At 41.2% G+C, this 12,116-nt stretch overlaps 1 pseudogene across 1 annotated transcript; it reads right to left on the bottom strand.

Moving 5' to 3' along the window:
- Positions 1 to 8,225: 8,225 nt before the first annotated feature.
- LOC309792578 (cytoskeleton-associated protein 2-like) lies at positions 8,226 to 10,176 on the bottom strand (annotated as a pseudogene). The gene has a single exon. The product of its transcript is annotated as a cytoskeleton-associated protein 2-like (transcript).
- Between the last annotated feature and the right edge of the window lie 1,940 nt (positions 10,177 to 12,116).

The raw sequence follows: 12,116 nt of genomic DNA, 5'->3' as shown, positions 1-12,116 counted from the left end.
GCAAGTTGCTTTCCCCTCTGCTCCTCAATTCCCTCACCTGTAAAGTGGGTATAACAAAAGGTACCTCATTGATTGAGATGTCTAAATAAGTTATGTGAAAGCACATTTTTGTGAAAGTAGGTAGTAATATGGCAACTGTGTATAAAATTAATAGCCTGCGGTGAGCCCTCTGGTTCTTTACTCTGATTCACTACACAACGAACAACAGACCAGTCATCCTCATACTTTATGGGATATTAAAATCACCTAGGTAGATGTTAAGGCTCTGAGGCTCATGTAGTATGCCAGCCTAATTAAATTAGAATCTCTGGGGGGTGGATATCCGTATTTTTTAAGTACACCAGTTTGGGACCAGTGCTCTAGATGGCTTTCCAATCTCTTTGCAAATGGTGTGAACCATGGAGTTTGGCCCAGCAGTGTGATCCAATGCTATTATATCTAAAGGGATCTTGCCCGTAAGTGGTGTTTTGCCCACATGTCCTGTCAGCCCAGCCAGAGTGGAAGGGCCAAGAGAGCTGACCAGGGCACAGGCCTCCTTGTTTTCACTGGAAAAGATAGGTGGAAAGATAGGTGGCTTGAATTCAGCATGTTCTTGTTCTTGATGAATTAATTGAAATAAAAATAGGCTTCAGCTGGTAGAAAGGAAACCTGACAGTCCATTTCAAAGAAGTTGAAAGCAAAGAACAAGGGCTCTGAAGTCAGGCTGCATTGGCTTGAAATATAACACTCACTAATCGTGTGACATTGGATAAGTTAAGTAACCTCTTTATGCTTCAATTTCCCCATCCATAAAAGTAAGCAAATAATAAGCCCTACTTCTTAAAATTGTTGTAAGAATTAAATACAATAACACGTGTGAAGTACTTAACATAATACTTGGATCAGCAGTAAGTGTTGCCTGTTACTCTTATTATTATCCTGAAGACTTGTTCTAACCTGCCTCAGAGTTCAGCTATAGGCCTATGTAATAAGCTGGTGTGATCATAAGATCTTTATTTGATCTTTATTTCTCAGTTTCCTTGGATGGGGTCTAAGACTGTAGAATTGCTTTATTTGAAATTCTGTGGTGCATCAGGGTTTTTTTTCAGTTTTTTGTTTGTTTGGCTGGTTTTTTTTTGTTTTTGATTTTTTAAGTACTCAATATCATGCCTGACACACATGAGGACTCAATAAATGTTCAAATGAAAGAATATCCCTGTAAGTCAGAGAAGGGAATGTGTCTATTTCAAAGGGAAATACAGACAAGACTCAAGGATGGAGAGGGGAACAGATGCCCCTGGCATGTTGTCATTTAAATCATCATAGGATGCCACATGTAATTCCTGATGCTGACTTCCCACAAGTCTGCCTTACTGTTTCAGAGCAATTTTTTCTGGCTGTTTATTTTTGTAAAGTCTCCCCATCTCAGCCTTTGCTGAGTCCCCATGTCATCCTCACTAATTCATTTAGTCATCAAAGTGACAATGCCTAATTATAAGCTACAGTGAAACAAGCCTAGAAAGGGACTCTGTGGCAAGCTCCCCCCTACCTGAGAAGAGGGGCACAAGTCAGTGTGTGGCTCCGATGCTCCCTGCTTCTGGAATGCATCAGCTCAGCTACCGGGTCTCTGGCCACGTCATAACGTATTTGTCTTACAGACTCTACAGGTTCTGCTTGGACTATGGGTTTGTCTATCTTTGAAAGGGAATATAAACTTTTGGGGGAGGGTACATTTATCTAATAGCTTGGGAAATCCAACTGGTATGGCCTGAAACCTGGGTACATTGTGGGTGACGGTAGAACTGCATTACAGGAGACAGTAGATCAGGGTGGGTTTCTTTTTTTTTAATTGAAGTATAGTTGATTCACAGTGTTATAGGGTGTTTTTCAGAGACAAGGCTTTGAAGCCAGGCATGCTCGGGTTTTAATCCTGTCTCCTCTCCTCACATAGTTCTATGATCGGCAACAGTGCTACACAAAGACCACCCTCAGTCCGTAGACTGTTACCAGTCAGGGAAGAGATCAGGAGCTTGTGCCAGAATGTAAATCAGCTACATCACTAAAAACACCATTAGTCTGCTGACTTTTTTTTTTTTTTTTTTTTTTTTTTTACCCCAAAGCAAAACTTTCTCAATGAAGGAAGCAGCAGGGTATTGATTTACCTCCTAGAGTAGGTTTCTTTTTCCCTTGCTGACTGATAGCAAGAACTCACAGAGCAGCATTTTGAATAGCAGCAACCTAGGGCAAGTTATTTAACCATTCTGAGGCTGTTACCTCATCTGTAAAATAGGGATAATGCTTCCTCCTAAGTAATAGGCCTTCTGTGAGAATGGAATGAGATACGGCATGTCGAGTGCTTAGTGGGATGCCTGGTGCATATCAGGTACTCAATAAATGAAAGCTATTATTAAGCAAGAAAAGGTAGTCCTGTTACTACCAGAGATGTTAATGCTGTTATCTGAAACAACAATGAAAACAAAAACTTGTGTTCAGGAAACAAAGGGATCAATGGGTAAATAAGTTTAGAAAGCTGATGAGCTCTGGGGGACAAGGAATTCATCCTAGATGTATGCTCTATTTCTGACTCTTTGGGACCAGAGCTATTTTATTTTTGGTTCTCCAAAACCATCAGACACTGTGTTTAATAAATGCGTGGAAAGGCTGAAAACAGATTTTTCCTGTCCTGTCATCAGTAGACTCAAGACTGACCCTGGCATCTTATTTCTCCTATTTCCATCCCCTGGCCTGTTTGAGCATGAGTTATTGCCTCTTCTGGGTTACCTCCACCTGGCTTCAGCTCCACACCTCCCCTCTTAACTTTCTTCTCCCATACCTTTCTGCTTGAATCCCTTTTAACAATCTGGCAGCAAGAAATCTTTACATTAGCTGCAGGCACTCTGAACATCCGAGAGAGCTTTTGACCCTGTGACCCCAGCAAATGATTCTTTTGGGGCCAACTGACCTGGAGCAGACAAAAGTTCTTTCTGGGAAGTCACAAGTCTTTGGTGGCAGAAAGAAGTACGCACATACAGGGTAAAGTTTCCCCATGAAATCTCAAAGGGATCCGTGGAGGTAGAACTGTGTTCAAAACCAGCAACTTACAAACATTTTCATTCTATAGTTTCCATCATGTTTTTCCACCTCAAAATGTTAGGTTTTTTTTTTTTTCTTTTAGTTAAATAATCATGCACTTGCTTTAGATTAGGTATATATTAATCTGGACTCTTGATTAAGGGTGACAGAACTTGGGCTTCCCTGGTGGTGCAGTGGTTGAGTTGTCCACCTGCCGATGCAGGGGACACGGATTCGTGCCCCGGTCCGGGAAGATCCCACATGCTGCGGAGTGGCTGCCCGTGAGCCATGGCCGCTGAGCCTGCACGTCCGGAGCCTGTGCTCCACAACGGGAGAGGCCACAACAGTGAGAGGCCCGCGTACCGCAAAAAAAAAAAAAAAAAAAGGTGACAGAACTCAAATTAAAGTAGCTTGAACAAAAAAGAGAATTTGTTGGTTTCTGTAGCTGGGAAGGATGGAGGAGAGGCTAACCTGAGGTGTGACTGAATCTGGGGACCTAAATAATAAGTATCCTCAGGGCTTCTCATCTCTCAGCTGTGTTTTTCCTTCTGCTTCTCTTTGTTGATTTCATTTTCTCCTCCTGCAGATTTATCTCCTCCCAGTAGATGTAACTTGGATGACAGCAGTTCTGGGGGTCACAGCCTGTAATCCGGGGGACGGAAGGCTTCTGTGTCTAAACACCCAATTATAAAACCCCAGCGTCACCTGCCCATTCAGGATCAGAGAATTGAGATAGAATAATCACACAGGAGCTGGGTAAACACCCAATTATAAAATCCCAGCATCACCTGCCCATTCAGGATCAGAGAACTGAGATAGAATAATCACACGGGGGCTGGGTCATGTGACACCCCTGCCCATCTTCCCCATCCCCTTTACAGCCAGGATTTGGGGGGATTGTGCACTGAAGGCCCCACCAGAAATACTTGGAGTCAGGGAATGTCCAGGTCTTCAAAGGAAGGAAGAGACTGTTAGAAATGAAGGAGGGAAGAGATGTCAGGCTGATTTACAGAACACATGTGTGTTACAGAATTCTTCAGGGGGAGGGCAAAGCTTAAGACAGAGACATAATAGAACTTCAAACAAAAATGAGGGAGCAAGTTTGGGTCTTATTAAGGTCACTCAAATTACTCAATATAAGCTAAATACCTTGTCTGTCTAAGGAATTGACTGGTCTTGCTGATGAAAACCACTGTTTAAGTCACCTTGATCTAGAAAGAAACTAAATTCCTCACATTTTCAACACAAGCCTGCATTTTCTCTTCACTAACTAGGCCTCGCTGATGAACCCAACTCTTGTCTCTCTCTGTCATTTCTCTTAATAAAATGCCTGCCACATGATACATGTTTAATGTATATTGGTTATTTCTGTCATTTTGACTTAGGTTATTATAAGAACAGTCTCATTAAATATTTATAATAACTATATATATATATATATATATATATATAAAATAATCTTATGTTATAATTGCTCCTAGTCTCACATGAGGAGACGGAAGCTCAGAGACTTTGTGATCATAAGATCATATCACAAATGACGGCAGGGCTGGTATTATCCAGGTTTGTCAGACTCCAAAGCCAGAGCTCTTAATCTCTACATAATGAATTTGAGCTTCGGTAGTTGGCACATAAGAGGAGAAAATTGTCTTTCTTGACCTAACTCTAGTTTCAGGTCCAGAACAGTAATTTGTACCACCCCAGCCTTTAGGCACTGTGTCATCATAACTACAAAGCATTCATTATACAAGCACCCTTTATTTAATTTTTAAGACTATTGAGTAGAGGATTCTGTCTTGATATTCCAATTCAGTAACAAACAACAAAATCTCCCCACAGACATTTTTTGCTTAAATACAGATGCCACATCTGATTTAATTTGAACTGCAGAAACATAATAGAGCTAGTTTTCAGCAGTTCCATTTGGTCCTTTATCGGTATCTTTTGTTAATAGTCATCTCCTCCTGTGTTGTGGATAATTTCAGCATTACTGAAGCTCTAGGTTATCTCATTTCTGTTGTTTCTGGTTCCCTGTGCTTGTTCATTTTCTACCACCTGCCAAGATGTTCGTCTTCATTTTGTTCGTGTCAACAGCTTGAGAGCCTTGAAAGATGTAATCAAGATTTTTAAAGAAAAACTAAATACCAAATTCTCTCTGGTTAAGGCAGTGACAGTGATTTTTCTTCCCCTGCTTACTTGACTCTTAGGTCCTCACTGACCTGCATCTATATTTGGAAATGGCATTACCACTTGTAAGAGAAAGCAGATTGTCTACTGAAAAATCTTGGATCAGATGCACACATTAAATATATTACAATTTTATTTGTCAATGATATTTCAATAAAGTTGAAAAAAAATCTTTGGATCAGAGAGATCCATTGGAGCCAGGATTCCCCATTCTAGGTCCCTTCTTTGGAACTTCATGGTTCTCTTACCTCCTCCCTGAGTCCTTGTCTTTTTCCCTGGCTCCTCTAGTCTCTGTCATTTCTCAGGTTTTTGTCTGATGTATTAGGATGTTTCAGCTGCAAGTGACAGCTTACATTGTAAGGACATGTGTCTCACATGTCAAGAAATCTCCACATCGGTCAGTTCCAGGTGGGTTAATTTAGCAGCTCAGGTCACTTCCCTCTTTTGTTCTGTTCCCCTTAGCAGGTATCTTGGTTCTTAGGCTTGTCCTCTTGCTGTTGCAATTGACTTTGAGTCCCAGGTGTTACATGATACAATCTGGCTAACAAAAATAGACATGTTTGTGTCTCACTCTCCTGTCATCATTGAGGGACACTTACCCAGAAGCTCTCGGCTCTCACTTCAATGGGAGGAGCTACATCAGGCCCATGCCCTAACCTTGCAGTTTTAGACTAATAAGGATCTATGTTCTGTGGCAGGGAAGAGGCCCTGAACATCTAACCACGTGGGGTGAGAAGAACAAAAAAATCTGGGTTCTATCACTCAAAGAACTGAGATACAGAAGGTAGAGTCTGTCTCACTCTCTTGGGCAGACTTTAGGTGTGGTTAACGATCTTGGCTGTAACTAGCAGGACAATGACTCCTAGTTATTTATCTTTAGCCTGGGTTTCTTCTGAGAATCAGAGTGGAAACTCCAAATATCTGCTTAGCACTTGCATTTAGATATATAGATCTTCCTTTTGGATAACCTACAAGCTTCCAGTCATACACAACTTAGATCCCACAAGCTCTTGCCTCGAAAAGATCACATGACTTTTCAATTTGCCTCTTTCATTTTTAGGACTTTATCCAGGCTGAAACCCTAAGCAGAGGTTAATTAAATGAACATAGGTCATGCCCGTGAATCTTATTCCATGCATGCTATGGGCCCCTTTTATGGGGGCACTGTTTTTGTATTATGCCTTATATGAGCAGAACACCTCAGTGAAAGATCAGGGAAATACAGGAAGTCCTTACTTTGCATAGTAATGTGGGACTGTAAAAATGATCACACAAACTAAATCCACACAATATGGTTTTGATAATCTACGTGATAATTTACTATTGTTCTGTGACCTTTAAGAATTTTCATCAAAACATTAAAAGCTCTCTTACTGTTACTTATGAAAGTATAGGGATATGGGAAAAATAGAACTAATATTCACTTAATACAGTGTTACTTAAAACATCAGAAACATCGAGAATAAAAATGTTTTGCTTCTTGTAAAAAAAAAGTTATAAATAGTAGTTTGAAGAGTGCCTGCCTTCTTCTCATCACATAACTCATAATACTGCCTGCGTCAACATCCTTTCTGTGCCTTGTCAAATTGTCTTGCTTCTTTCTAAGTTTGGAGTAGCTTCCAACATTTTATCCATTGCACTTTAAAGGTTGTGAAACAGCGCTAAGAGTTCTTTTCAAGTGAAGGTTTGTTTTTTTTAATATATAGATGTTTTCATTTATTGTATACATATTAGGTACACAGTTTAAAAGGAATAAAAACCCTACTGTGTAGAACATAAGACAATAAATAGAACAAAGATTGGCACTATTATACAAATGGAATTAATGAACATAAATAAGAGTAAGTATGTGATTTTCAACCACATTCATATTATGCAGTTTTAAAACTACCTAATCTTTTTTTTTTTTTTTTTTTTTTTTTTGCGGTATGCGGGCCTCTCACTGTTGTGGCCTCTCCCGTTGTGGAGCACAGGCTCCGGACGTGCAGGCTCAGCGGCCATGGCTCACGGGCCCAGCTGCTCCGCGGCATGTGGGATCTTCCTGAACCGGGGCACAAACCCGCGTCCCCTGCATCGGCAGGCGAACTCTCAACCACTGTGCCACTGGGGAAGCCCAAAACTACCTAATCTTTTACAATGACTAACTCCTTAATTGAAACTGTAGAGTTGGTAAAGGATGTATGCCATTTAAGTATTAGTTCAGAGACTTACAAAACAATTTTACTGGTGGTATTTATGTGTGGGAAGCAGACACCTACTTACTGTGTATGACTATCATGTTTTAGGAGACATGAAGTTTTTATACAAGGGAGAAATCAATTTTAAGTATTAGTTATTTTAGAAATACTACCTAAACTAGGATGACATTTATGAAATATTATATATTCCTTCTCTAACTCCCTTCTATTAGTCTATAAACTATATCAAATGAAGTGATGGAAGTTAAAATTTTTAACATTTTAGATAGTCAAGTTAGAAAAGGAACTAAAGAAAGGAACTCAGATTTAAAGTTCTGAATGCCCACTAGGCACATTTTCTTGCTTCTAACAAAGTATCTTCTCGTAGAAATGGAGTATTAACTATCCCTCTTGGGGACCTCGGCTACAATAAAAAAGAAAGAGGCCAAGAGACCACAGATGCAGACTCACTGGCATTGCTGGAGAGTGACAATGAAGAACCAGGGGCAGAGTCCCAGGAACACAGGAGACCACAGCAGTCTGGGCTACTAGAATTGGGTGACAAAGCAAGCTAACTCTGTCTTGACAAAATTTACCTGTCTTAGAGAAAAAGTCGGTCTATTGAGATCGACAAGGTAGGATTAGCTTTCCGTCGCACAGAAGGCAACACCTGCTATAGAGTGGACATTAGTAAGTGCTGACTGCTGTCAATACTTAGGTACTTGGCAACTCCTGACCTAAGGGACATGCAAAGCGACAACAAACCAACCAACCAACTCAGAATAATATAACCCCACTCCTTTAAGAGCTTCACTTCTCTTCTGTCTTGTCAGTCTCCGAGTACATGCGGCACAGGGCTGCTCTGGGGCAGCACACAAAAGCGTCAGTTTCACTTTCCAACTCTGTTAACTGTTCCAGTGAAGACACACAAGGATAAAGGTCTTTTAACATATCTGGCAATTTAGAAGTCTTCTCTTGAAGACATCGAAAACGTCTAACTGGTGTGAGAAACTTTAGCTCTTTAAATGCAGAATTTGTTTAGTCAAACTGCATCTTCTTTTTCACACTTTGCAAGTATGGAGTAGTAGACACATATTTAATCAAGCAACCCACCCTAATTTCTGTATTGTGGGTTTTAACATCACTGGTTGGATCTTTTGTTTTGTTATCTTGCTCTTTTTTCACAACCTTGAAATACTACATTTGTAAGATGCTTATTTTCTATTTCCGGTTTTTCTGACCCCAGATTAACACTTATATCATCAATGGTGGCTTCTTGGATTTGTTCCTTGGTTGCACAAGACTCCCCAATATTTTCTCCAAATTTAACTTTTTCTTGACTCTTCATTGTCAGAATGTCAACAATTGCACATCGCATCTCTTCAGTAGGCTGAGCTCCTGCCAGAATGGCCTTCTCATAGATTGCAATAATATTTTCAATAGGACTCGTGAGTGGTTCAGTACGAGCAAGGCATATCCAATGTTTAACAAGTTTTTTGGCATCTGGAATATTTTGAATCAGGTCATTCAGTGTAACCAATACTTCTTCTTTTGAACATCCCTCGTTAATCAGGTTTAGGCATTCAGAAAATGTCTCTTGTTTACTTTTTCAGTAAACAATCGTTGTTCATCTTCTTCTGCCATGGTAGTCCAGAAGGACCCAATTGGCTTTTCATCTTGTGCTTCGGGCTCAGGCTGGGTAACCACTGAGTTCGGAGGCCTTTTCATCACTCTTCCTTTGCTAGCTTTCCACTCGCTCAGACGAGCCTTTCTCTCCGCAGTTTCTCTGCACTGAGTCCATCTACTATCAATAGCTGCGTTCACCATGGTATGTCTGCACTGGTCAATGCTTTTTGACTTTTCTCTCAGTTTACTATTAGAAGATGAAGCAGGCCTGACTACCATTTCAGATGTCATGCTTCTTGATAGTGTCTTATTTCTTTCTATGTCCTGAGAAGAACTGGTTTTGATAATAGACGAAACTGTATTTAACTGTAATAATTCTTTCTCTCGAGGTCCTTTCCAAACTGTAACACTGGCAGACATCCTACTGATGCCTTGTTTTGTGGCGTCCTGGTTATTACTGTGGTGACTTCTAATAGAAGGTCGCACAAGTTGACTGCTCTGAGATGTAGTGCTCACAAATTTAGTGGCAGTCGTCGTATGTGAGGCTCTATCACTTTTCACGGTTACACTGCTGGCGTCTACAGGCTGAGACTTTGTGGCTTTAGAAACAGTAGCTGAAAGTTTCTTCGTTGTTGCAGAGCTCATCTTTGACTTGAAGAGGTTTTCTAAAGGAATTAATCTTAGACTGAACAATTTGGCCACGATAAGATCCAAGCACAGGTTTCTTGGGCATGTTAGCACCTTGCTTTGGTTTTCTGTAGTCATTTGTTTCTATTTACTGTTTTTAAGGTGAAATGATTGGCTTAACGTCATATGTTGACTTTGGGGGTCATCTTTAATTGGTAACAACGGCAGAGTTTGATTATTATCCTCAAAATTAGGTGTATCAATTGCTGTAGTTGAATTGGTTAATTCATTAGAAGGTTTTAAAGGAATACAGTTCTCTTCCATTGTTATATTATTCTTTTTTTTCAATTTTTTTTTTTTTCCCGTACGCGGGCCTCTCACTGTTGTGGCCTTTCCCATTGCAGAGCACAGGCTCCGGACGCTCAGGATCAGCGGCCATGGCTCACAGGCCCAGCCGCTCCGCGGCATGTGGGATCTTCCCGGACCGGGGCATGAACCTGTGTCCCCTGCATTGGCAGGCAGACTCTCAACCACTGCGCCACCAGGGAAGCCCAATTGTTATATTATTCTTGATCCCAGTAGGTCTACCAACATTCTCTTAAGGCAAAAAAAATTCTGATAAATTTCAGAATTTTTGTCTCTTCTTGGATCTGGCCTTCAGATGTCTTCACCCTTTTGTCTCTACCACTGGATAATATCTGATTTTCCTGTTTGTATGCAAAAAAAAAGGTTTTCCTTTTAACAGATGCTCCTTGAGTTTTTGTCTTCTTTGCTCTCTGAACGTGGACTGGGCCATCTGACTCGGGAACAGCTGCAGGTCCTGGGGCACGGCTGGGGTGCTCATCACAGCTCCAGACAGGGGGACGCATCTCCAGCTTGACCACCGCAGACTCCCTCAAGCCGGCGCCACCACACACTCTCAAGTGAAGGTTTTGAAGGTGCCCATTCCTTTGGGATCTTATCCTCCCTTTCCTCATTCATGTGGCTAAGTCACCTTCACTAAGTTCCTCTGACTGCCTATCTAGAGGCGCTGCAGTAGTGGCAGTCAGCATCCCACTGTCAGCTATTACTGCACTATTTACATTGGATTTGAATTTTGCTCCTAGTATCTCCACTTGTTATTTCTTTGCTGCGCCTTCCTTTGGGTTGGCCAACTTCCTCTTTTGAGTATCCATTTTTGTCAAACATCCCATGGGTTTATCACCAAGAGACAAGGAGACAACATCACTCCAGGATTTGCTGGCTGTGAGTGAACTGAATTACATGTGCAGTGACCAATCACCACCAGCTTTTGAAAGATGTGAGTCGATTGGCCACTGACCATGGGACATATCTGTTATTGACTGATGAGCTGGTGGCAGAGTTTCTACCTTATTCAATTTCTCACAGTTCGTATGCCATGGTAACTGAAAATGGAACTGTGTTGTTGGGGGACTGGTGTTGCTGCACTGTACCACATGGTACCTGAAATCTGTGTACTACGTTTCAGAACTGCGCAGAGTGAAGGCTGCCTGTGTGGTAATTCAGGACATATCCATTGACTGGCCACTCACTGTCAGTGTTTATTTCAGCTTTATAATTCTGAGACACCCCAGGCCAGCCCTTTACTTCCAGGTGGCTGTGAAGTAGGCAAAGCACAGCGTTCCATCAAATGCCCATTCTTGGATGATATACCTGGTCTCCAGCTTGAGCAAGGATGTATTTTAGCCTTGAGCCTGTGCAGTTGGCATGGACTGAAAACAGCTGTTAATTAGGGGGGTGATGTGCAGTGTAGCACTGCTGAGAAGCAAGAATGCCATGAACAAGTTTAATAAGCCAAATGACTACCCCCATGTCAATCAAAGATGGTAAAGGGAACAAATATGTAGTCTACAGGTTTTCCTCTTTCTTCTTTGTTTCTGGTCCGTTGGTAAGAGTGAAAATTCACTCTCTCTTAGTGGTTTAGCCTTCAAAATCTAATCTAATCCTATCTAATAAACCAAGTGCTAGGGGAAGGCCTGGAAGAGTAGCACTGCCTTGCTGTGTGACCTTACACAGAAATCTTAACCTTTGTTTACCTGCACTATATTCCTCCCCCAGCTTTCAAAACCTCTCCTTGCCACAGGTATGTTGCAGGCCCCTTGGATACCCTTCAAGGTGAACTCTACCTTAACCTCTAGTGGTTTGAAGTAGTGAGGAAAATTTGGGGCTTGCTGACTTGGAGCTCATTAAGATAACACTCTTTTCTTTTAATAAAAATAAAGAGTATATGCATCTCCTATTTTTTCTTGTATCTACTTAATTATATGCTTCCTTTTATGTGACAAAGAGAGCTATTAGGTTATGGATTTTGGAATCAGACATGGCTGAGTTGGAACCTAGCCTTGTACTGAGTGTACTTGAGACATTTTATGTCATCTCACTGAGAATGGATTCAGTATGTGGTGGCCACTGTCATTAACTGATGAT

Source organism: Mesoplodon mirus, assembly GCF_964341445.2.
Source record: "Mesoplodon mirus genome assembly, chromosome: 2".
Taxonomy (NCBI): domain Eukaryota; kingdom Metazoa; phylum Chordata; class Mammalia; order Artiodactyla; family Ziphiidae; genus Mesoplodon; species Mesoplodon mirus.
The sequence above is the reverse complement of the archived record's forward strand: the minus strand, read 5'-3'. Positions and strand labels throughout refer to the sequence as shown.